At 37.1% G+C, this 27522-nt stretch overlaps 1 long non-coding RNA gene across 1 annotated transcript; it reads left to right on the top strand.

Moving 5' to 3' along the window:
* The first annotated feature begins 12865 nt into the window (after nt 1-12865).
* On the top strand, nt 12866-16547 carry LOC130410654 (uncharacterized). The gene is made up of 3 exons (XR_008905034.1): nt 12866-13260; nt 13998-14084; nt 14202-16547. It is a non-coding gene; the product is annotated as an uncharacterized LOC130410654 (long non-coding RNA).
* The last annotated feature ends 10975 nt before the right edge of the window (nt 16548-27522 follow it).

The following is a 27522-nucleotide window of genomic DNA, read 5'->3' as shown; positions in this document are numbered from 1 at the left end:
AGCTTCCAAGTACTCGTCCCAATTTTCTGTTTTTTTTTCCACCAGCTTAACGAGAGCTCTAAAAAACAAAATTGTTACTGAGAATAGGAATCTATTAAGCCGATTTGTTTTATAATTATTGCCCCACTTGCATTTGCTGCTTTAAATTTAAAACGACATGGTAAAAATAAAAAATTATGTACATTAAGTTTTATAATGCACACGTGTTAAATCAACTATTTGTCTTACCTTTGTATGGGACCATTCATCCTCTCCACCAATCCGTTGGTTTGAGGATGGTAGGGAGAACAAAGGCTCCTTTTAATTCCCAACATTGCACATAGATTCTTGTTTATCTGTTAATAGAGAGAACATATAGGCTTAATGTCGAACCTCACATGCAGAAATCGGAAAACGGGTCTCATAGAATCCGGAATAAGTCTTTTGTACGCACTTAATTAAGTAAAAAGCCGTTTCAAAATACCTTTAAATGAGCTACCAAAGATTAGATAAGATGGTAATCACACAAACAGACTGAGAAGAAAAATAAAAAACCGGACTCAAAGACTTTTTAAATATTACAACAGCATAAAACTCCCAAAAATGGAAACACCTAACTATGTTTACTGATTACCTCAAAACACTGATAGTTAATACTGCTGTTAACATCTGTCAACTGTTTTTTTCAACAAGCGGATGTAATTAGACGTTTTAACCAGTTTAGTCAAGTGACATCCGACATATATCCTATTTTAACCTATATTATCCAAATATTGAAATATGGTTTTGAAAGAAATTTGTAAAGAAAGGGTAAATATGTTTGTGATAGGAAAGCATAGATCAAAACATTAAAATTAAACGTTTTTTGAAAGTACCGCATTCACAAACTCAGAGTCTTGATCTGTCAGTATCCTCTTCGGAGCCTCAAACTGATGGAAAAATGTAATGATGCATTCAGACACCTCAGCTGCTGTTTTGTTACGAAGAGGATAAGCTTGTGGCCATTTAGTCTGGTAGTCCACCATGACACAGATGTACTGATATCCACTTTTTGTGGTTTTCATTTTACCTATCAGGTCCATTCCCAAAAGCTCAAATGGATGTTAAACCTGAAAAAAACAATAATACAATCAAATATATCATATCATCAATCTGGATAAAAATCCAGAGTATAACTGTATCATTTAAGCACATCCACATTGCTGCATATTTCTTAATTTCCTAATCTTGTTTAAACGGAAAAAATATGTTTAAGAAGATTAATGAGAAATTAAAGAACCCAGTCATTTTCAATGAAACATTTTGAAGGTAAATTCAAGTACTTTATAATTCTTTTCACCAGCAAATTAAATCTCTATTTTTTCCAATTTAAATGTTTTTCTGTGATGACAAAAATATATATTTTCCTTAGATGTTTACATATTCCAAAGGTTCATTTAATATCTTATGGCGTACAAATCATTACTTTAATCACAAAATTCTTATGTTATCAGAAAAATGTAATAGTAATATCTGTTTGAATTTATGTAGGCTAGCAAATAATGAATTGCACAAAAATATGATGGCTGTTGTTGTGGTTTGCTCATTTTATTGGAGATTATGCACAGCATTGGTTATAGCCTAAAAATGTATATTAACTGTAAATTCATTCCTCAAATTGAAAAAGTTTTGCTCAAGGATTCAAAAGGATGTTGATTCAGGAATGTTGTGCTTAATCACTGTACCCCTTTCACAAACAGTTTGGCTTGTAGTCTATGTATGTCATCTTACATTTTTATCAGTCAATTAGGTACATTTCTTGAATCATCCTTAAAATTTGCAAACCACTTAATGCATTTCTCAAAAGAGAAATTATATTATTAGAAAACCAGAATGTGTATTTGTGTTTTGAAAGAAAACGTTGAACATTAACCATTAAGTAATCTCAATAGAGCAGTGCCTTGCAGCCACCTACAGGCGGTTTTATTTTTATATATTCAGTCACTTTGCATAAACATAGCCACTAAATTAAGACTTATTCTCACAGACTAGCAATTAGTTACCACTAATCATTCTTGCTTTTCAACTAAACCAATCCAGCTCTTTATGTTATTGACTTGTGTGAGTAGTGAAGAAATAAATTAAATGACTAACTTGTAAGAGTAGTCTAAGTGGTTTATGCATCTGGCCCCAGGTATTAAAGGGCTCTGGTTTATAGCTTGCTAGAAATTCATAATCGATTTTTTATAACATAGGAATTCAAAACATAATTGAGTGTGTATCCAAAAACACACATATCACATGCGATCACATGTGTTTTTTGCACCTGTGAATTCCGTGTGTCTTTTCTGTATGGGTTAAAGGAGCAAATGTCAATTTTTTTGCCTCTTTACAAAATAATGTCTTCATAGGTGTATAAAGACCTTACATAATGAACCGTTATATTTGATTACTTGGAATAAGTTATTTTTATCTACATACATAACAGGCTGCATGGACGGATTTCGCTGTATTTGGCCGCAATGTTTTGAACAGTAGCCCTTAACAGACAATCAGCTCTACAATCACGTTTCTTACATGTTTTAGCTTTTGCAATAGCATACAGGTTAAATGGATACTACGTCAAAATATTTTCTTAGGGTAGGGCTTCGTTTTATCCCTTAGTACAGATAGAAAACGTAATTCGCTCTGACTATGCCGGGCCCTTCCTGCAGTGTATTTATATCTGTATGTTATATATGTTTTGTGATAAAACAACAGACAGTGGATTTTGATTATGTATACAATACCTACCTTTATCGGGGTGTACTCCACCTCTTGTTTGATAATATGACCAGCTGCTTGGCACACTGTACATTCTGACACCTGTTTAAAACACACACATTATTTATATATATATCAATTTGCCTCTTTACATCATGGCCTCCTAATCAACCCCTATATGTAAAAATTGGCTTTGTGTAAATGTCTTTTCTCAAACAATAAGCTGGTGTTCCTTGGGCGTTTTGGTACAATATGGCATCATCCTGGAGGATACAGTACATTGGTGGTGATTGAGGAGTTTCTCTTCTTCCATGCAAAGTGCTTTGAGTACCAAGAAATGTGTTATATAAATGTAATGAATTATATACTATTATAATGATATACAGTATATATAAAGTCATGTAAAAAAGCTTCAATTCTGGTAACTTGCGACCAGACGAGTATGGCATGTCTGGAAGGATTGCCAGGAATAAGTCTCTTTTCTCTGTGAAAGACAATGCAGCACACCTAAGGTTTGAAAAAATCCAAGCTAAAACAAACAAAATACTTATGGAACAATGTCTTTTAGTCAGACAAGACCAAACGGTAAGTGTTTTGCCATAATGCACAGCACCATGCTTGCTGAAAATTAAACACATCATATCAGCAAACACTCCCCGTGACCCGAGGTAGTTCGGATAAGCAGTAGAAAATGGAATGGAATGGAATATCAGCAAACACACCCCATACTAAAAGTTAAGCATTTTGGGCTTGTTTTGTAGCCACAGGACCTGGGGACCTTGAAGTCAGCGAGTTGACCATGATCTCCTCTATATTAAAGACAAATGTGGGACCATCTGTCCAACAGAAAAAGCTTGGCTAGTATTGGGCATGCAACAGGACCATTACTGTAGCCTATCTAAAACAGAATGTCAGAAAAAGAGAAGAAGAATGGCGCAGTCACGTCCATATCTCATCTCAACTGAAATGCCGAGGTGATACAGTACTAGAACTGTGCATAAGCACGATGCCCACATCAATGAACTGAAGCACCGCTGTAAAGAAGAACCAAACATATTGCTGCTAAAAGTGGACCTAAAAGCGACTAAATCATAATGTGTCCTTACATTTTCATCCATGGCTTTTTCATTTCGGTTTTATTATATAAATTATTACACTGTGTAGTATGTCATTTGTGTTGTGTTTTTGTAATTTTAAGACAGGCCTTAGTGATTTTTTATTATGTCCTGATAAAGAAAACCATCAAATTCAATCTGCTGTCCTAGCTTTCTCACAGCCAATCTGTAGCGAGGAAGGCGTGGCGAGAGCTGTCAGACAAAGGGGCGGGGCCGGTGGCGTGAGTGATAATGGCTATCAGCTGTGCGCACACCGGCTCCGCATTTCTGACGGTGGAGATCGGAAGCATAAAAGAACGAGCTGACAGAAGGTACGACGAGAGAGGACCGGGCCCGAACATGTTTGTATTTGTATTTGTATTTGTATTTGTATTTGTATTTGTATTTGTATTTGTATTTGTATTTGTATTTGTATTTGTGTTATGTTCGCCGGCGGTCGGCCGGCCGTGAGGGGCCGCCGGCTATTATTACTTTATTAAATGTTTGTTTAAATGTTTGCCGGTTCCCGCCTCCTTCCTTCCATGTCTGAATCGTATTACACAATCAAACTGCAGATAATCTTGATGGCAAGCGGGAATCAATTGGCGCTCGGTTGGTGCCTTTTTCTTTCGCCTTGCCCTGCTTTTACGGGAGAGATGCACAATAAAAGGAACTAGATCCCTATTACTAGAAAGTGATCCAGACTTATAAAAAACTTTCCGAAACAAGTATGAAGCACAGAAACAGTACGTCACACGTCCAGCATAAGAAGACAGCACGTATAACAGTGTAAAGAAGTCAGAATGCATGAAATAGCATGTTACCCGATCTTTAATATTGTACACTTAAATTATTGATTTTATTGTAAAATATAAAATAAAGGTACTTTTTCGTTTAGCGTGACGCCATAAGGTTTTGTAAACCTTTTAAATTGATACATTTAAATTGATTTTAAATGGCAAATACATTTTTTAATTAAAAGTGCATATTTTCAAAAATTTAAAAAATCCAGTGTTCACTTACCCATTTGTCGATGTCATTAGACATCCCAGGCCAGGAAAACCTTTTTGAAATCGCGTCTCTGGTCTTTTTTTGTCCAGTGTGAGCACCTGTGGAAATGTCATGAAAATCCCTAAAGATGTCGTTAGCCTCCTCCGTACCTCTAACCACTTTGGTTTTGATGGCTTTACCAGGACCTTTCAAATAGTGCAATGCTCCATCTATAAAAATAAAGTATACATTTACATCGGAAATATATCAGACTGATTAACATTAGGCTATTAGACAATGAAAATATCCAGAAAACAATCAATGCCTTGGCCTATATTTAGACAAAACCATAAATCCTAACAAAGATTTACCTTCCAGGACATACTTTGAAGCTTTTCGTCTAATTTCATTTTTATCCCTCTTTGAAAAGTTTGGCGAATACTGGCCTTTGGTTTTGTAATCCAGAATAATCTGTTACAGTACTGGATCCATATTGTGCTAAAATCGTAAGTGTTAACCTCGTGTAGTCGTCGCTCTCTAATTCCGGGGTCTTAATGGAGCTCCCACAAATTTGCCTTCACCCGCAATTTAATAATAATAATATGCTACAATAAAGTCATTTAGCATCATATACTTATATGTATAGTTAAATGGGGTCAGTTTCATGCTTGTGACACGTTCCTATAGGGAGACAGGAATTATCAATTTTATGGCAAACAGTCTTGCCGTGAAAAGCACCCCCATCTTAAATTTGCCCGTGTTTGCCCCAGCATGAAATAATTATGAAAGTATGGTTATAGGACTCATACAGTCTGATGGGGTGAGTTTCATGCTTGTGACACGTTCCTAGTGGGAGATAAGGGAGGGTGCATTTTATGGCAAACAGTCTTGCCGTGAAAAGCACCCCCATCTTAATTTTGCTTGTGTTTGCCCCAGCATGAAATAATTATGAAAGTATGGTTATAGTACTCATACAGTCTGATGGGGAGAGTTTCATGCTTGTGACACGTTCCTAGTGGGAGATAAGGGAGGGTGCATTTTAAGGCAAACAGTCTTGCCGTGAAAAGCACCCCCATCTTAATTTTGCTCGTGTTTGCCCCAGCATGAAATAATTATGAAAGTATGGTTATAGGACTCATACAGTCTGATGGGGTGAGTTTCATGCTTGTAACACGTTCCTAGTGGGAGATAAGGGAGGGTGCATTTTACTGGCAAACAGGCTTGCCGTGAAAAGCACCCCCATCTTAATTTTGCTCGTGTTTGCCCCAGCATGAAATAATTATTAAAAGTATGGTTATAGGACTCATACAGTCTGATGGGGTGAGTTTCATGCTTGTAACACGTTCCTAGTGGGAGATAAGGGAGGGTGCATTTTACTGGCAAACAGGCTTGCCGTGAAAAGCACCCCATCTTAAATTTGCTTGTGTTCGCCCCAGAATGTAAATATTAAGAAAGTATGGTTATAGGACTCATACAGTCTGATGGGGTGAGTTTCATGCTTGTAACACGTTCCTAGTGGGAGATAAGGGAGGGTGCATTTTACTGGCAAACAGGCTTGCCGTGAAAAGCACCCCATCTTAAATTTGCTCGTGTTCGCCCCAGAATGTAAATATTAAGAAAGTATGGTTATAGGACTCATACAGTCTGATTGGGTGAGTTTCATGCTGGTGACACGTTCCTAGTGGGAGATAAGGGAGGGTGCATTTTATGGCAAACAGGTGCCTCGGCGTGAAGTAAATTAATAGCTCTTTTCCAAATCGCATTAAGTGCCAAATAAAAAAAATAGTTTGTCACGCCATTTTGCCGTTTACTAAACCTTTTCACTGCTCCATCAATGTTTCATGCCAAATTGCTATATTTCCTTGTTTAAAATGTACTGCAAGTTGCAGTTTCTTTCCAAAACGCTATAACTCCCGAACCTGTTTTTAGCCTAAATGCGATATGTCCTCTGGACCAATCAGAATTCGTTCGTTAGTGGTATTTGTATGTGTTATTTCCAAATTATTTGTTGTATGTGGTGGAAAATATTGAAACATGAAAATATTTATTTTATTTTACCATTTATTTCGTTACTATTTATGTTATTTGGCTGTTATTTATTTCATGCATTTGCATTTATTTGATTTAAATTAATTTATAGGGCGAGTCCCTGATGTCATATATTTCATGTTCTCTTGTTTGTTTGTTTTTTAAAGAAATAAACCATTTTTTAAAAGGATGGATTGTAGCGTTTTGAAAAAAATAAAAAAATAATTTATAATCGACAATATTGTTGTTTCATTTAACAATCATTGTTTAACGTGTTCATTTTAACAGGATAAATTGAATTTTAACAAAATATATGGCTCTAGGTTAAAAAATGTCATTTTCATGAAAACTATTAAAATGGATTTATAGCGTTTTGGAAAAGAGCTATAATACAAGATGGTGCAGACTGGCTCATTTAAATGAGTTGATTTGTCCTGAAAAGCAGTTAACTTGCTCTGCACGTACATTGTTACACAGCAGATGTCCCTTTACAAGGTTATTGGCAAAAAAATCCTGCTAATTCTGGTCCTGATTTGTATTGCTTTATAAAATTATTAAATATGTTTTAATTATAATTGCTTTATAAAATTATAAAATGTCTGAATGTTGATTATGAAACTATGCTACGCGTATTTAGTAACCGTTTTATAAAAGCAATTGCATTTTATAACTGCTTTGATGGTCTTACTAATTTAACACACTGAGCTCATCTAGTGGATTTAAACAGCACTGCCGTTTCCGCCTTTTATATTTAGAAGAATTCTAGCAAATGCGCGTTCCAGCGACTGGGGTGCCTTTCACGGCAGGCATGTTTTTCTCGGCACAACACCGGCCTTCAACGCCTGTTGTACAAAGCATGAATAACGGGCAAACGATAACCGCAGCCATCATCATCATCCGCTGGGGCAGTTGAAGGACCAAGATTTAAACTCGGCAGCAGTATGGTAACTGGAAGTCTCGGTCTAGAAAAAAGTAAGAAAACATCTAGGAAATGCCCTTAAGTGAAAGTGAAAGTGACCAATTTGTCAGTTATGGTGACCCATATCCGAGATATACCTCTGCTTTTAACCCATCAAGAGAGTAGTGAACACACGCACAGCAAGTGGTGAACACACATACACCCAGAGCAGTGGGCAGCTATCGCTGCAGCGCCCGGGGAGCAAGTAGGGGTTAGGTGCCTTGCTCAAGGACACCTCAATCGTTTCCCGCCTGACCTGAGGATCGAACCGGCAACCTTCTGGTCACGAGTCCAACCCTCTAACCATTCGGCCACGACATAGTTTACGGCAAATTCGGCAAATTATAGTTTACTTTTCGTTAAGCTGTGTTTGTTATTACAGACCCAGGACACAATACCATCGGACTTTTAATAAGGACGTTATATTGTTGACCTCCCCACACGATAATGTGGTTGTAAAACAAAAGAAAAAAACAACACTTACATGAATTTGGACACATATTAAATGCCTTTGAATTTGATAAGGCTTGGGACGGTAAAACCGTACTCGGTGAAATAAAACAAGGCTTCAAAGAAAAAGTGCCATCTGATGTAAGGTAAAGGTTATTTTTTATTCGAACAAGTTGTATTTATCATAATGTAAATGTTCTGCCTGATGTATTATTACATGGTGTATTTGTACTGCTGTTTTTATTGTGTGCAGTTTAGAAATACTTTTGGGATGTGGCAACAAGCTCATGACACCAAAGTTAATTGAAAGCCAGGAACTAGATGGCAGATTGATTTTAAAAGTGTTCAAATTAAAAGCCTTATATGTGTGAGACCCTCAGGATCACTACTTTTGGTAAGACTGTTATTGTTGAATGATTTATAATAATCTTTATTTTTCATATTTATTTAGGCAAGACTGTTGTTTAGAAGGAGGCTTTTATGTTAACTGTTGTGAAACTTTTGTAAATTCACAGAAATATTATGCAATTATTGTTCTTAACAAGATATTACATCTTTGCTGTAATATTTTCCAAGGCTGAAACAGGCAACTCCGATGACAGCCGATATGCCTGATGATGAGAGGGCCTGCCAGTCAATAGATTCTGTTTCAGAAAATAGAGAAAACGTGACCATTAACTTGAATGACCAGTCAGTAGTTGTATCATATACTGTGTGTCAAATAGTTTGATTGATTTATGACCCCCTGTCAATTTTCCTGTCCACCAGTCACTCAAACTGAGACTTTTATGGTATGACAGCCCTGATGACAGATATGTTTTATGGTTGTTTTTGTGGGTATCCTCTGACCCCAACCCATCCTTTAGTGGGTCTAACTACCTCACCCCCCTTCACTACTTCCTTATCAAGAAGTCTTGTTTTCATCCTGTTTAGCTTTTACTGCATGATATTAGTGAATAACAATTGTCAACTAGTGTGATAAACTAAAGGTGTTATAAGTGTTTTTCCTCTAAGAGTGTTGTATCCTTTGCTTTGTGGTTTTTATCATGCAAATGAGTGAGTTGATGTTAGTTGTTTGAAATCTTCTGAATGTTTGTGTGTCTCCCCACTTTCCCCCTAAGTCAGTCATTTAATCAGTAAATCATAGTAAGTGAGTTTTTTATGATCTGGCAGACTTGTTTGATAGTTTACATTTTATAGTTGTGTTAATGTGTATTTGTAATCATCCTGTTGGCCTGACATCCTGATGGCCAGGCAATGTTTGATCTTGCATTAAACGCTTGAAAACCTGGCAGGGGGTGTGTTAGAGTGGCGTCCTAACGTTTAACGAAATGTTTCTACTAAGAGTGATATGGGGGCATAGTTTAGTTTTATATGATAATGATTAAAAGCGATTGGGTTCCGTTTATCATCAATAAGACATAAATTACATATGCTTCAAGGATATGTCTCTGAACTGTTTCTTCTAATGTGTGTTATAAATATTTTATAGAATAAGAAATGTCAACGATAGTTAGTTAAGTTTTAACAGGCGTCTGGTATTGTTCTGGATGGCTGTGTATTTTTCACATATTAAACAGGGTGGTGTTCTCTAACGAAAAAATTATAACGTTTTAGAGTTAATGCAATGATCCATTTTTAAACAAAATGGTGTTCTGAGGCGCGTCATGGCTTACCGACTGAGTGGTGAGACGCCAGTGTGTCTACGTGAACCAAACTGCTTTAAATCGTGTTCTTTGAAATGTCCGTCACCTGTACATCGCTTTTTAAATTAAATACTTCCTTATGTCTGAGAGGATATCGTGGATCTACGATGATTTCAACATGATAAATAATTTTTGGTTTGTTGGAGACTGTGTAAATGGTCATTCATGTTTATCACAGGTAGTCTAGTGTTAGTGCGTGTGAATATGAGTGTGTAAAGTTACAATGACCGGGGGTGTGTTTTGCATATGTTAATAGGGTCACCCCTTAACTTTTTTTAACACCAAGCCCCGTATGTCTTTATAAGTTGAAAATGTTTTGGTTTCTTTCGTTACGGAATCCTGTGTGTCAAGACGGTCGTCCAGAGTCGCGGTAAACAGACATTCATCTCTTTGTCGTTTTGAAAAACTACCCAAACTTCTAAAATGGCAAGATTCATTAACGGTATGTGATTTTCGTTTTTTTATTTGAAACAAATAAAAACAAAAAAGTATAACTAGTCATTGTATTGGTGCCTTGTTTAAAAACAGGTTGTGTGTAATGAAATAGGTACATTGAACGACCCCCGATATTCCTGGCTTATAGAAGAAATTAACGAGCTAAATGGTCCAACTGGTATGTAATTATATAATAGTATATTAATATGAATCATAATAATAAATACTAAAATATATAATAAGTGTGTGTAATTTTATTTACAGTATCGAGACCCCTGAGTCATGGGCGTAAATCCCGGGGGGGACGGAGGGGACATGACCCCCTCTATCCGAGGGTTGTCCCCCCTCGATCAATTAAATTTGCTATTGTCCTAAATATATTTATATTTACCTAAACTAATTGTGTAATTAAAGGAAAATAAAAACGCAAAAAATGCGTTTAAAGTTAAAAATCTGTTGAGTTCCCCCTCCCCAGCCTCTTACAGTGGTTTGGCCCACTGCCTGCTCTCCCCGTTCATCTCACCTGCGCATTGCGCAACACATTCAAATCAGGTATGCGGTTTACTTCATCAGTGGCTGTTGAACTCTAGGAAGAAGGCTGTTTTATTCACTTTAAATGAAGTGATTCTCTTCACTGTAGTTGATGCTGATTCATTAATAAATGAGTTGTTGCAAAACATGCTGATTACCGATGTATTTTTCCATGAATCTGCTATGTTAGCGATTAAAACGTTACTTAGCTAGTAAACGTTAGCTTGTTATATAGGACGTCACACTGCAACTAACACGCCGAAGCCGTTTCATTCGGCAGTTCAGTGCACTGCAGGGGAAAATAACCACTCATTAATGTCAATGTACGGTGACTTTGTCAGACGATGTTGCAGTAAAAATCAGGATAACATTTTAATAGTGTTTAAGTGTTTAAAAAGTGACTCATTGTCAACATGTAGTATCGTGGGTAGTGTGTTTTTATATTTGTTTCCTGTCTTCAAAGTAAAGATAAAAAAATATATAAATTGTAAAAAGCTTTATTGTTCAGTTCTATTACAATATGTGACAGTTCAGTTCAGTTATAATATGAATGCAAGTCTGCATGATAAACCTATGAACCTAATGCAAATTGTCGCTTAGTGTCGTAGTAAGTAAAATTTTGACTGTATTATTTGTGTCCCTTTCAAAAATTGCTCTTGAGAGATTTTATTTGTATTGTCCCCCCCTACTGTTAAATGAGATTTACGCCTATGCCCTGAGTGCCAACACAACACAGCAAAACCCCGGCTGTTTAAGAGGACGCAATGGTACGTAGAACTGTGTGTGTGTGTGTGTATGTGTGTGCGTGTGCGTGTGCGTGTGCGTGTGCGTGTGCGTGTGTGTGTGTTTGAGATAGTGTTGAATATTAATAATGATATATGTTATACTCTTTTTATATTACCTATAGTTTCGGATGAAATACAAAACGGGGGAAATGTGCATCGTGTGTATGACTCTAGTAACAGTGCCCTAGGTAAAGTGTTTGAAAATACTACTTTTGTTTATATACTTTGTCTATATCCGACAGTCATAAGTTTGAGTAAATAAAATAACATACTGTTTTGTACTTTATAGGGTCTTTATCGAACCTAGTGAACAATTTACCCAGCTTGATTGGTAACCCCCGAGATACGTTGAACCCTGTTGAATTACCCACACGTGTTAGCACAACAGCAACGGTAACACGAGCTCAAGTATTTGCGACTGCCTCTGGACCAATCACAACAAACCTGCCTCAGACAGAACAATCAACAAGTGGCATAGACGCACGTGAGTATGAATAATACAGCGTAACCATGCGTTTGCTAAGCTATCTATATGCCTGATAAATGTTTTTGTATTATTTTTATTACAGAGTCTGTTGTAAACGACAACGAAGTTTGGGACGATAATTTGTTTGAAGCATGGGATGCGGCCTCATTTTCCCAAGATGAACCCTCCTCACCACCGCTACCAGACAATCAAGAAGCGTACAGGGCGGCGTCTACTACGAACCAAACGCCAAACATTGTAGAGGGCTTAAAAAAAGAAGAGTATTCGGCGTTGTGTGATCGTTTGGATCTGATTACCGAAGACTTAAGGATCGCAAGAGAGGAATGCCGGAGGGATCGACGAATGTTGGAGAACTTCAAGCGAGTTGTCAGCGATCAGATATCAAGAAATTCTGTCGGCCTCAGAGAAAACATCGCGAGCTCCCGCCTGATACGTAACGCCGTAAAAGACATTTTGGACAATCAGGCACAAAGTGTTGTTTTATTTATGGAAATTATCAACATGTCTGGACTAAAAACTCTAATTTAAAAAGTTAATCAAGTGTTTATTGTGGTTAAAAATGTATTTTATTTCGTGTTGGCCATGGTGTATTTTATATGATTATTAATGTTATTCTATAGATAGCACACGTCAGTGATTTTTTTTTTTTTTTTAACATATTTTTTGAAAATGTCGCCAAAACGTTGTCAAGATTCAGATGGTTCTAATGCAAAAAGGTTTAAACGTGAAACTGTTGGCCAATTACGACCCCCACAACAAAGTGTTTCGGATGTGTTACAAGGATTAATTTACGCAGTCAGGGGTATGCATAGGCCGACATCTACACTCTAAAAAATGCTGGGTTATTTGTTTAACCCAACAGCTGGGTTGAGCCTGTTGGGTCATTTTGTTGGGTTATTTTCTCAGTGTTGGGTCATTTTTTGAGTAACCCAAACGCTGGGTTAGCAGTCGGGTCCAATTGAGTGACAGTTGAGACAGTAAACCCCTCCCACTCCTCGACGCATCAGACAAACTTTACCTTCGCGGGCATTTTGATCCACCTCATCTCGGAAAGTTGTTATTCGGAGAAGAAAAGGTATGTTTACGAGTTTTTAATGTATAAAACTATTACTGTACAAAAAAAAATGCAAAAGTATGCAAAATTCGGCTCTTCGCATTAGGTTTGAAAAGTAACGTTACAATCTAGCTTCGTTAGCTTTGTATAGCTAGGCTGTAACGTTATGCCCACGTTGTTCTAACTTACAGCTTTTTAATCATTTAAACTTCCTTTTTGGTGAACATTTCCTCTGAAATGTGTGACTTGTGTGAGTCATTTAGTTTAGTAACTTACGCATCTTGATATTAGTTTAAGGTTGACACGAGAGAGCGTCGTGTCAAAAGCAAACATCCAGCAATTTTTTTATTTTAAATACTGCTAATGTTCGGTGAGGGAACTTAGTTTAAATAGTCTTTTAGACGAGAATTTAGTTGTTAAGAACACAAATACGTGATTTATATATAAACATAACGCCTCTTTGAGATTTTGTTAAGACGCTGTCGGAGGTGTGAGCTTCAGGCTGTCAGCGGTCGTGGCTCCGTGGCATCTCGGCCATTGCCTCGGGAGTAGCCGCTCTTATAACGTTAGTGGTTAACAATGCGATATAATTAATTTTGGGTATATGAAACGAACAATTGTTGCTCTTTTTAGATTTCTACTTATTCCCGAGTGTGTCGAATTAGTTAAGAGTTGTGTTAACGTTTATAATATTATTTTTTAAGACTGTATTTCAGTTTCTGTACTATATCCCACTCATCTTTTTCCCCCACTGACAGGTTACAGAATAACAGCTAATATTAATGGATCATTCTATTCAAGAGAAAGTCAACTGGAACTTGGATATTTTCATAACAGGCTTAAAGGTAAACATTATTTAGGTAAAATGTTAATGTACTTCTTTATATGTTTATTATAATCCATTGTGCTCTGGGTAGGCCAGTTTCCTTACATTCTTCTCTTGTCTCTTTTTCTCTTTATAGATGAACAAATTGATAAAGAAACCCTCCTGCTGAACATCCACTTCCAAAAGTGCACGCCACACTGTTGTCTACAACTCCCAGGAAAAGAATCCTCTTTAGTAAGACTGCTCCGTGGATATGTCAGGTTAAGCAGTGCTGAAACCGAAAGAACTAACGCTCTTTAAAATGTTTTGTGAGTTTATATGAAGAGGAAAGTTACGGTGTCCCTTTTTCACATCCATAACGCTTGTTTATTTCTTTTTTTATAGAAAACTTGTGCATAGACTGATATTTTATCATATAAATGCGGTTCTATCAACAAGGGTTTAGTAAAATACTTTTTATAGTGTTTTTATGTCGCATCCATAATGCTGGAATTGCCCTAAAGCATTTTACTCGTGCCACTTTGTTAACTGTATATGAATTTTTGAAGTGTTAAGTTGTCTAACTATTTATATTTACTTGTGCCACTTTAATAACCTTGTTAAAGGTACAATGTGTAGGATTTTGAAGGATTTATTCACCTAAATGTAATATATAATACAAAACTATGTTGTGAGTGGTGAAGAAATACCTTACAAAATGAAACGAAATGTTTATATTACCTTACAATGAGCCATTTTATGTATATACACCGCGGGCACACCCTTACATGTAATTTATTAATGTGCACAGCCATGTTTCTATAGTAGCACTACACGGACAAACTGAGCGCGTTTCGTAAAACGAAGGATGCGCGAGAATATGTTCTTCTTCTTCGGCTGTTTTTTGGGGCAGCTTCAAAGCGACTACATAGAAGGATTAGCAGAAGAAGAGGAAGAACAATAACAGCATTTACTTGTCGTGTTTTTTAGTAGAAATATAAACGGTTCTTTGTTGCGGTAAGAAGTGAAATTTGCTCTAATGGCGGACCACACATACTCCGCACAAGAGCCGTTAGAGCGTCAATCTGTTCGTTCAAAAAAGAGAAAATACGACGCAGCAAGGCGAAGTCGAGACAAAAAACAGCAGAAAACCCGAATAAACATCGGCATGGCTTTTCCCAAATGGAGGGCACTGAAGCAGGAAAAGGGTTTGCTAAGCGACGCCGAAGTTGCCAGCTTTCTGCTGGACCGGTAAGTTTGTCTAATTTCCGCTATATAAGTGAAGTGTTTGTTTGATAGCTTTAGCTAATAGATGAGCATGAGCATCAAGTGAGTTTTTCTTGTTTTTAGCACTTTGTTATTGTACTATAATTCCTTTTTGCATGGCCGTGTGCAAATCAAGTTAGAAATCATTTTTACAATCATAATTTGCATACATCGGGTGTAAATTATATTATAATACTGCTTAGCCTCTGTGCATACAAATGTGTAATTTAATAATTGATAGGATAAAATCCAAACTTCCACGTTGCATAGTTTATCAGTAATACAGTGTCAACGAAGATTTGAGAAGATACAATTGATCAATTGGGGTGATGCCTTACTTTAGCATTAGCAAGCGGTTTAAATAGGCTGTATGTTACGAACCAAGTTACCGTGCCAAAAAATGCTATGCAAAATAAGCGAATACATCACTGACACAATGTTATACAAGTAACAATAATTTTCACTATAACGATTAGAGTAAATAATGAATTAAGTCAATTTAATTAATTTGTTTTTCTTTGTAAATAAACCTCGTCACTTGATTTGCAAAGGTTACTTTCTGCTGTCTCAGACGACGACATCTCTGTCCTGTGTCCGTAACTTCAGTGTGTTGTTCGCCTGTGAGATGTAGATTGCAATTATCAACACCACCGATAGTGGCCGCTATCATTTATTGAACCCTTTTGTCCTGTGACGGCAACCGTAGCTACTCTAATAGAAGGGAGAGGATGGTGGCGGAGCTTTAGGTTGCAATTTCCAACTACGCCAATAGTGGTCTCTGTTACTTACACAGTTCACCTTTAAATGTATATGTTAAAATCTAAACTAATGTAATTTATTGAAGTTAATTTTCCTTAAATATGTATAAACATACATTTCATCAAAGTGTTTTATATGCCATTTTATTGTTCATTGAGCATAACCTATTGCATGTTTTTATGAATTCCTTTTATTTTGCATTTTGATCCTTAATAAAACTTTTGATTCTTACTGATGCCTCGAGTATTTCTCTGTGATTTTGTTATTATTATTTTTAAACATTTCGGGTTTGTTTAAAACCAGCAATGTAATTTTTAAGCAAAAGTTGATTGAAATAAAACAACCCAGCATGTTGGGTCAAAGATATAACCCAACTGGCTGGGTTAAAATAACCCAACGCTGGGTTTGTCCATATTTGACCCAGCGTTGGGTTACCAAAATAACCCAAATTGGGTTGTTTTAACCCAGCCTTTTTTTAGAGTGTACAAATGAGTCACTTATAGCATTAATAAACACAGTTCGATCAATGTCGGACGAACAGCCAGACCCTATATTGGAGATAGATGTCAATGATTTAAACCAACATCAGGTTGGTTATGGTTTAGATGACCATACAAGTGATGAAACAGACCCCCATATGTCTTTAACGCATAATGATGATGATGTTGAAATGGCCGTATTAGATGATCAGACAAATCATACAAATGAAACAAGAACTTGTACAAGTCTTGACGAAACACAGGAGATAGTAAGAAAGGGAGGTCGCATAGGTGAATATACTGTGGTCCCTAGAGCTAAATTTAACAGTTTGGAAGTACACAGGATTTTAAACCTACGATCGATAACAACTACAGACATGGCAGATTATGTTACATTTTTACACGACGCATTATCTGAAATAGTAGCATTTTCCAGACAGTTGGCTGGTGATGGCGGCCTAATTAACCTCACATTGCGGGGTCCTAGTCTGACGTCAGATGTTGATGCAATTCTGTCATCTGTCAATAACTATAGTGTGACTATTCTTGAAGATCAGCTCGAAAAGATAATGCAAAGTAACTCCAATGTATGTGTTGATGAGAGTTTGGAATTGAAAGTGACTATAGCTATGTGTAGACAAGGGGGGGCGTACAGAAAACTCCGTGACACCGCACATAACGAGGTGATAACTAGAAACAGAATGAATCTTTTCTGCCCGCTTAATATTTCAAACAATCTGTGTTTTATCTATTTGTGCATTATCTGAACCCCCAAGTACCACACACAGATCTAATACTCATTGCATCAGACTTGCAGAAAGCTGCGGGGTACACTGATCAGGATACGATTGGTTTTAATGACATAGCCAAGTTTGAACGCATGTCATACATTAAAATAGTGGTCTTTCACAGGTCAGAAGAGGGCATGCTAGAGAAATATATCACAAAAGATGCGCCACACTCCAGAACAGTGTTTTTGTACCTGCACGATGGTCATTATTTTATGATTAAGAATTTGAAAGCGTTCATAGGCACACCATACATTTGTGACTTTTGTTACAACGGGTTCACGTCACGTAGAGACCATAGATGTAAATATGTGTGCAATATATGCAATGGATCTGAATGTTTCAGACATCATGTAAAAAAAAGGCAATGTAACGATTGTCTAAGATACTGCCGTTCCGACTATTGTTTTGACATGCATAAGAAACCCCCGTTAGGACAAGAATTCTCACAATGTGATGTGACCAAATATTGCCCAAAATGCAACAGACGTTATCACATTAGTGGTACAGACCCGAAACCGCATAGGTGCCCAGCCTCTTGCTGTGTACATTGTAGAGAAGGATTGATTAGTGATGGCGTGCATCAGTGTTTTATACAGCCTATACCGCTCGCTGACCCTGGTGTCAAATACATTTTTTATGATTTTGAAACGCGTTACCAAGACGGCAAGCACGTCCCCAATTTTGTGTGTGCAATTACATTTTCTGGTGAGGAATTCACAGCAGAGGGTACGGATTGTGTCGAACGTCTACTAAAACGATTCAGACAACCTCGTTATAAGAATTACACATGGATTGCACATAATGCATCGGGTTTTGATAATTTTATACTTTTGGAACATTACACAAAAGTAGGACTCACCCTTAAGATCACAATGCAGGGATGTCGAATAATATTGATGTATGACAATGCGTATAAACAACGTTATATCGATAGCTACTCGTTCATACCGATGCGTTTGGCCAATACAGCATCTGCGTTAAATCTAACCTGTGATGACAAAGGTTTTTTTCCGCACATTTTTAACACATTATGTAACGAATCTTATGTGGGGCCATATCCGGATAAACATTTCTACGGTTATGAGACTATGTCTGATAAAGACCGAGCCTCGTTCAACGAGTGGTATGATACAGTCTGTAATAAGACATTTGATTTTAGAAAAGAACTAGCCCTTTACGGCAGGAATGATGTAGTATTGTTGAGGGAAGCCTGCATGAAATACCGTGATGAGTTCATACAATGTACAGGTCTTGATCCGTTTACGTGTACAACACTAGCCTCATGTTGCATGGCAGTTTATAAAACCCACTATCTGCCTAAAGACACCATAGCTCTGACACACAACAATGCGTACACTAGGCAAAACAAAGCGTACTCCGATGTCTCCATCGAATGGCTCGAGTATGTCGGAAAAACGCAAGGTGTAGAAATTCGTCATGCTTTAAACCACGGCGAGGTGTCAATTGGTAGATATTATGTTGACGGATATTTTGAAAACACAGATGTAAAGACATGTCTGGAATATTTTGGTTGTTTCGCACATGGCTGTACATTATGTTTCAGATCTGATCATACAAATCCGCTATCAAAATTGACCTATGGAGAACTTCGAAGACAGGCGGATGAAAAAATTGAGGTATTGAAACGGACACACGGCATGAATGTGTGGGTTATGTGGGACTGTGAATGGAAAGCTGCCAAGCAGACAGACCCTAATGTTATTGCATTTATGTCTACATATAAACACCCCGAGAGATTGAGACCACGCGACGCACTTTTTGGCGGGAGGACAAATGCTTACACACTTTACTATACGTGCACTGAAGGTGAGAAAATAAAATATGTCGATTTCACAAGTCTGTATCCTTTCTGCCAAGCCAGAAAAGATTTCCCCTTGGGCACCCTCAGATAATTTTCAAAGATTTTGAACCTATAGAAAATTATTACGGACTTGTGAAATGCTGCGTTTTACCACCACGTAAATTATTATATCCAGTTCTCCCCATGAGATTCGGAGGAAAATTAATATTTTCACTCTGTCGGACGTGCACCGAACAACAAAATCAGACAAATACGTGTAGACACACTGATAAAGAGAGATCCATCACCGGTACATGGGTCAGTATCGAATTGCTAAAAGCTGTAGAGAAGGGATATTCTATTATTGATATAACAGAGATATGGCATTTCCCACAGCGCTCCGAGACATTGTTTTGTGAATATGTTAAGACGTTTTTACAACACAAACAAGAAGCCAGCGGCTATCCAGAACATGCGATAACAGATGCAGACAAACAAGCATACATCGACGATTATTTTGAACAAGAAGGTATTAAGTTGAATCCTGATAAAATATGTCACAACCCTGCACGCCGTTCGATTAACAAACTTTTGCTTAACAGCTTGTGGGGGAGATTTTCAATGAGGGAGAATCTTCCCACAACAGAACTGCTTTCAGACCCTGAGCAGTTTGCTCAACATATTTTTGGCAACGGATATGACATTAAACACTTCTCATTTGTTTCAGACACAGTTGCCATAATTCAATGGTGTTACGCCGATGGTAAGGGGGGTCAGACAAGAGACATAAACATATTTTTAGGGGCATTCACAACTGCTCATGCTCGTTTAGAACTGTACGATCTAATGGACAGGTTGGGTGACAGGTTGTTGTACAGTGACACAGACAGTGTCATTTATGTTTCCAAAGATGGTGTGTGGGAACCAGAATTGGGGCCATATCTCGGTAATCTCACCGATGAACTTGGGTCAGGTTCGTTCATCACAGAATATGCCTCAGGCGGGCCTAAGACCTATGGGTACCGTACAAATATGGGTAAAGTATGCATGAAAGCTAAGGGGATTACTTTAAATGGGCATAACTCAAAGACAATCAAACTAGACACACTGATTGGTCTAGTCAATAACTTTGTTGTGGGGGACAGCGATAGCCAACATGCAATGGCCCGTATGGACTGCATCGTGAGGGATAAAAAACGGTTCACACTCCATAATAGATCATTAGACAAACGTTTTTGTGTGGTTTACAACAAACGAGTTCTGCTTGGTGATTACACAACATTACCTTATGGATATTGACAATGTTTCTGAACACAGAGGTGTGTTGGACACTGATACTTTTGATTTCCGACTTCAACACCCTTTTTCTTGTGTGATTAGTGGTCCATCTAATTCCGGTAAGAGTTATTTTGTAAAGATGTTGTTGCATAATGCTGTAAAACTGATTTCTAAAAATATTGATAATATTGTCTACATCTATGCATGTTGGCAACCAATGTATGACGAATTGTTGAAAATGTATAAAATTAAATGTATTGATTGTATTCCAAAAACTCTGAATGATGACACTTTATTTCCTGTTAATAAAACGAATTTACTTGTATTGGATGATTTAATGAAAGAAGCCAGTGGTAACAACGAAGTGGAGAAGGTATTTACCCAGTATGTACACCACAGAAATCTTAGTGCTATATATATTGTGCAGAATTTATTCTGTCAGGGTAAAGTGAGTCGTACGATCAGTTTGAATACAAACTACTTGGTCTTATTTAAAAACCCTAGAGATGCCACCCAGGTAATGATACTAGCCAGACAAATGTATCCGGGAAAAGCAAAATATTTTATGGAATCTTATCAGGACGCAACCAGTAAACCTTTCGGTTACCTTATGATTGATTATAAAGCAAAAACACCCGAACACTATCCTCTCAGAACAGATTTGCTCTCACCATATCCAGTAGTGTACATGCAGAAAAGATAACATTGATTCCTAACACAGGTGCTGAAACATGTCTGTCAAGCTTTATAGAAATCTGCCTGTGCTGAAATTGCTTTTAAACGCCACACCCCATCAGAGACGTATTATTTTACAATCTACCACAGACGAACTTATTCTAACATTGTGTGAGATTGCACTCAATGTGCTTCACAGTAACATACCGCTCACATCGCAACAGTACCAGAAACTAAAACGTAGGAAATCAGCACTTAAATTTGTGACAAACAGGAAAATTGCTATTAAAAGAAAGAGGCATATGATAAATCAAAAAGGTGGGTTCTTATGGCCACTACTAAATATCGCAATTCCGTTCATCTCTAGCCTGATTACATCTAGATAAAAGAAAAACAATGGAGTATGCGGAGAAAATGTTTTTAGTTCCACAGCATCAGCTCGATAAACTAAAATCAGGCTCACCACGCGAATCTATACAACAGGCTGCGGAGAATGAAATGGATGCTGCTATAAGAGATATTCTTCACAGTTCTATGGACTCTCATGAAAAAGCTAAACGTTACACAAATATCTTACATGCATTACTTAACACAGTGGTTCCCAAAGTGGGGGTCGCGACCCCCCGGGGGGTCGCGTAGTGGGGGACGGGGGGTCGCGAGATGATTTACAGAAACTTAATTTAAAAAAAAATTGTATATGTTAAAAAAGGTAGTAATGATGCGAGTATAAATTTAGGATAATTAAAATAAACTGGAAATAAAACTTCCCGACCAATCTGACCCCAGCCGGCACATGACCGACCTTCAACGTTGAAATATGGTTGAAATAATGACAGTTGTTGTTTCAACGTTGAAACAACGTTGATATAACGTTTAATGCTAAATGGTTGAAAACCAACCAGTACATTACCAACCTTCAACGTTGAAATATGGTTGAAATAATGACAGTTGTTGTTTCAACGTTGAAACAACGTTGATATAACGTTTAATGCTAAATGGTTGAAAACCAACCGGTACATTACCAACCTTCAACGTTGAAATATGGTTGAAATAATGACAGCTGTTGTTTAAATTTTGATTGAAATGCTAAATGGTTGAAAAAGGGTAATAAAAACACTTATAAATCAACTTTTTTTTTACAAGATCCATATGTTGAATCAATTAATGTATTTACAGAATAAATAATTTCTGCCTTTTAAATTTTTAAGATCATTATTATTATTTTATTATCCATTTACATTTTTATCTTCAACCTTCTGGTATAAATATTATCAACAGCAATAAAAGATTGCGCTGCTTTACCACACTGAAACAATTCCTATTGGTTATTTAACCTTATTTGCTTTGATTATGATTGGTTAATCTGTCTGTCATTCATGAAACTGGCCAATGAAACTGCGCGCGCCATTTTATGTTTGAAAATATGACCGTTATCCTGTCCGTCTTTCTGATCTAGGACGTCATTTGAAGCGAGACTGGTCTGGCCAGAGGAAGAGCACGATAGAAAGTGGTCTGCGAGGGCGCGGGATCAAAAAGATAAGTCTGATTTCACAAATATACGCAAGGTCAGGAGTTAAACGCATTATGTCAGTTCTTGGAAAATTGTAAATGCACAGTTTGTTGAATGAATTTACTAACTCGATATTCAGGGAATGCTTTTCCACATTTGTGTCGCGGAGGGCTAACGTTACTTTTACAGATGTCGATTGAGGCCTAACGTTACTCGTGCCGCTTCAGTGACATTTTGTGCTTTTGCGGTTGCTACTTCGATTTTAAAGGATAAGACATTATACGTGTGCACACAGATACAAAATTTCAGGAAAAAAAGTGTAACGTTACATAAGCTAAATTTTCCGTTTGTCGTCGTCATTACTGTCCATTCACGGTAATATCGCGAGATTGGAAGCGAGACTGGCCAAAGGAAAGAGCATGAAAGAGATGGGCGATATGGAAAACAATCCAATCGAGTTTATTTTATGTGTTAAATATGATTCACAATATTATCACGATTCTTTTTCAGGTTAGTTTTACTGTTTTGCAAGTTGTCTGAGCAAATAATAGTAACGTTACTTCAATATGCTACTGCAGTGGCATATGGCCAACAGCATGACAGGGTCTGAAAATCCTGCTCAAAACGCTATGTTCCTCATCAAATGAATGACAATGGTTAGTAGGATTGTAAAATGTTTTGATGAGATTGATCAATTAATTAAATTAATTATTTAATAATCAAATATAACGACTACAACTTGTCACCAACGCTGCCTCAGATGTGTGCTTGTCAGATGTGTGACTGTTGCGGACGTCCTCTTCCTGGAACAACGCACAAACGGCAACTAAACCTAATGAATTCACAATGATTTAATAAAATAGTGTTCTCAAACTAACAGTAGGACAACAATGTTATGTAATTCAAAAAAAAAAAAATAGAACAGAATAGAATGGAAGAGAAAATTGGTATTACTGGATCAAGATGTTTGAATTGAAGCAGACATATATGATGTATAATGTGCGAGAATGACTGAGCTGGCTTATCGAAAACAGGGAAGCTACTGTGCATAAGGTCAATTGTGATCCTAATAACTTTGACATCCTTAAAAGCTTTTCCATAAATTTATAGCAATTTTGTTGATCTTGGCTGTTTTAATTTTTCCCTTTAGATGCAGTCGTCAATGCACACAACACAACCAGTACAAAAGTAATGCAGACCATGTCCAAATATTTAAAAATATGCACCAGAGAGGATGGGTGGTGGTGGCCATAAGAAGACTCTTCCTTGAAGACACCTTTTTTTCCTTCTTCTTTTTAATGACTGTTGGTAGTAAAATGTTAAGTTCTACTAAAGACTTCTTGTTCTACAAACTTTCCTTACTTTTACTTGGATTCTTTTTCACTTAATTGTTGAGATTTTAGAATGTTACGAAATGAGTACATATGTTGGTCACGAAATGAGTACATATGTTTGTTATTATTTATATATAGGCTATTGTGTATATTTGCAGTGTGTATGAAATTAGAATTAAAAGCTTTTTCCCTCTGCATTCTGATATCATTAAACCCTTAAGAAAGTGCTTTGTTGTTGAATGAGAATTTTTTTCAATTAATTATGTGAAAGTGTAAATGTGGAATATAGATGTATATTTAAATTCTAAGAAAATTATTTTTCCATTTGGTGTAATTGTTCAAAACTTTTTCTTTAGAAAATGAAGCATCTCATCCCTGCACTGCAGATTAATGAACATCTAATTGTTAGAAAGAGAATTTTTTTATGCCGTCCAATTGCAAATCATGTACAGCAAGTTTTATGAGTTGCTGAAAACACTATGTGTACCGAAAATCATAGTTTACATCTCAGTGTTTGACGTTTAAGCAAAATTACAGGTACGCCGGTGAAACAGGGTTACAATATCAACGTTGATTCAATTTGCAAAATCGAAAGGTGATTCAACGTCGACAGAAGACCATAACCCGAAAGGCAAGAGTGAAACGACGTCGCGATTTCAACGGTGAATCAACGTTGTTTCTTCCGCGGTGAAACGACGTCACAATATCAACGTTGATCCGTTTTGCAAAATCGAAAGGTAATTCACCGTTGATTCAACCATGGTACCTGACGTTGTTTCAACGGTGAATCAACGTTGAAATGCCGGCTGGGACTGGATAAGGTCACCATTTAATGTAACCACGGAAAATAATGTGGCGTCAGATATGGAAGATGCGCTGATAGAACTGTTAGAGTTCTGGGTTTCTGTTGCGCTGGAATATCCACAGTCGTCGAAAGCCGCGTTGGATGTACTCATGCAATTTGGCTCAACGTATTTATGCGAAAAGACATTCTCCGCGCTGACTTACATTAAGAATAAACACAGTTCACGGTTTAACGTGGAATATGATCTGCGGGTGGAATATGATCTGCGGGTGGCGATCTGCTTTGCTCCGCGCACAGCGCCCATCCAGCACATTAGGCGTTTTTTTCTGAATACAAAGTTATTGTTGTATGCGTGTTACAGGCAGCTTGTTCTTATTCTGTCTTTATTTCACAGTTATGGGATGTATTTGTTTTTGTCCGTAATTTGTTAATAAAATAGCCTGGCTTAGAGATTATGGGATCTTTTTGTTTTTGTCCGTAATTTGTTAATAAAATAGCCTGGCTTAGAGATTGTGTTCCTTTTTGTTTTAGCTCTGTCAGTATGTAACCAAATCGCAAATCCTTACAAGCTGTCGCAGGAAAACACAAAGATGAGAAAGGAGGGGGAGGAGGAGGGGGTCGCGGGTCGTCAGCAGTCTAATATCGGGGGTCGTGGTCTGAAAAATTTGGGAACCCCTGACTTAACATACCTCAATCTACAGTACCTAACCGAGATGTACGCCGTGTAATCACTATGCTTAAACATGGTTCGGCACGCGATTATGATGTTTCGACCCCTGCGGTTAATAAGAAAACGAAAAAAGCTAAGGTTCGGCCGCGTGCAACGCACCACGATTCTAGTCATTCAGACGCATCCATTTTCACAACACCTGAACACGAACTTAACCGATGGATTACTCTCTAATATTATATGATGTTTTTAACACAACATTCCTTCATGTATATGTATGTATATGTGTTTATGTTATGTGTTAATAAAACAATCAAAAGAAGACGCTATCTCTATTATTTTTATTTTATTACGGTTTTACATATCATCAATTACATGTCCAGTCTGAACACATTGAATACAATTATAGACATTTTTCCTATAATCATAATCATGGGGTTTTATTTTTTTCACAAAAAAGCCAACCATATCCCAACAAACATTTAGACGTTTGATGACCGTTGAAAAGACGTCATTTCGACAGGTCCCGTCACGGTTGAAAAATAGTTCCGAAATGAAAATTGAACCGACGTCTTTGACGTCATCTGAACGTGACACGACGGCAACGTCGTGTCCCTGGCCTAAAATAGTCGCGGTAGGACGGCATAAACTGGTAAAAATATGTGACATATAACATTTCCTAAAAATGCATTGAGATACATTTGTACATGTCAACAGATCTCTATGGGTTGCATGTATGATTGTTACTTTGACTTTAGCTACGTGTAATTATATAAATATTGAAGCGGTTGAAAGGGCGTCCTCTTGTGACGTCCTCTACACGTGCATTTTTAGTCCATCGTGACCCTTTGTAAAGTTCTTATGAAATAAGCAAAATAAATTGTGCTTACCTTGCATAATACTGCAATGATTCATTTGAGTGCCCAATTAGTTATAAAAATGTTGTGATAGACGTCCGTTGACGTTACACGTCAAACAACACCCATTGCAAAAAGCAGGAAATCTTTTTTTTAAATACACGATCATTTGTATTCATCTTAGTTAAATGACACATTTACATATATAATGTTATAATATCTGCTTTCACAATTTAAAGTGGATGATTGCCAAAACTGTGCTGTCAAAATCGGTGATTCATACTCCACTCCAGTTGGTGGCGGTAATGCGCCTTCAGTTGATTTACCATCAGCAATAAACTCTAAAGAAGAAGAAGACTCGGGAATGGCGGTGTGGTTTATTTCGAAAAGTGACGGAGTTATACAAATACTACTGTTGGGTAAGTGCATTTTGTTTAGTTTTATTAATGTGGTTGAGTCTTACTTGTTGGACACGAAGGAACTGAAAGAAATGTTGCGCACATTGTCAACTGCCATGTAGTTTGTGTTTGGCTGAAATTAGCTAGCAGGCTAAAAGGTAGTTTAAGTTACGCTAGTTTCTACACTTGAACTGTGCTGTGTAACGTTAATGCTTCTTGCTAGGATATTTATAGCAAAATCATTAATCCCCCAAACTGCTAACTCGTTCCCTGCCACAGTTATCTTGTCATTTAAAAATCAACCGTTCACTGCCAAAGACGAGTTATTATTCATTACAGAAAATGTATTGTGAGCCATCAAAGTTTAGAGAAAATGTTAAAAAACCCTGAAGCTTGCTGAGAACTTTTTTTGTAAAGGCTGGCAGGTAAAGAGCTAACGTTGGCTGAGTTTTGTGTCAGTTACAATTAACATCAAGTTGAGTAATTTCATGCAACTACAGGAACAATGTGTAAATAAATCAGGGGTTCCAAACCTTCTTCCTTTGGGACATCCGCCCTAATTGTTTGTATTAAACACAAAATGTGACAGCAAGTGTCACATTCAGTTTAGAAGTAGTCATGTGTCCAGCTGTGTGTACATATTAATGAACAGATTTTTCTTTCAGGATTCCAAAGGAATATTTTCCATGCTTTTCGGTTTTAAAGATGAACTTCAGTGAATATCTGGCATTCTGGAACATGGCAAGTCTACATCTTCTATTAAGAGATTGCATTGTGACAAAGAATGTGTGTGTTTGTGCGGATGTAGTTTGTATTTGTTTTTTTTTCTCTATCTCTTTCTCTGTGTAGATACAA

The sequence above is a fragment of the Triplophysa dalaica genome, chromosome 21 (assembly GCF_015846415.1).
Source record: "Triplophysa dalaica isolate WHDGS20190420 chromosome 21, ASM1584641v1, whole genome shotgun sequence".
Lineage (NCBI taxonomy): Eukaryota > Metazoa > Chordata > Actinopteri > Cypriniformes > Nemacheilidae > Triplophysa > Triplophysa dalaica.
Note: the sequence above shows the minus strand (reverse complement) of the source record. Positions and strands in the feature narration are given on the sequence as shown.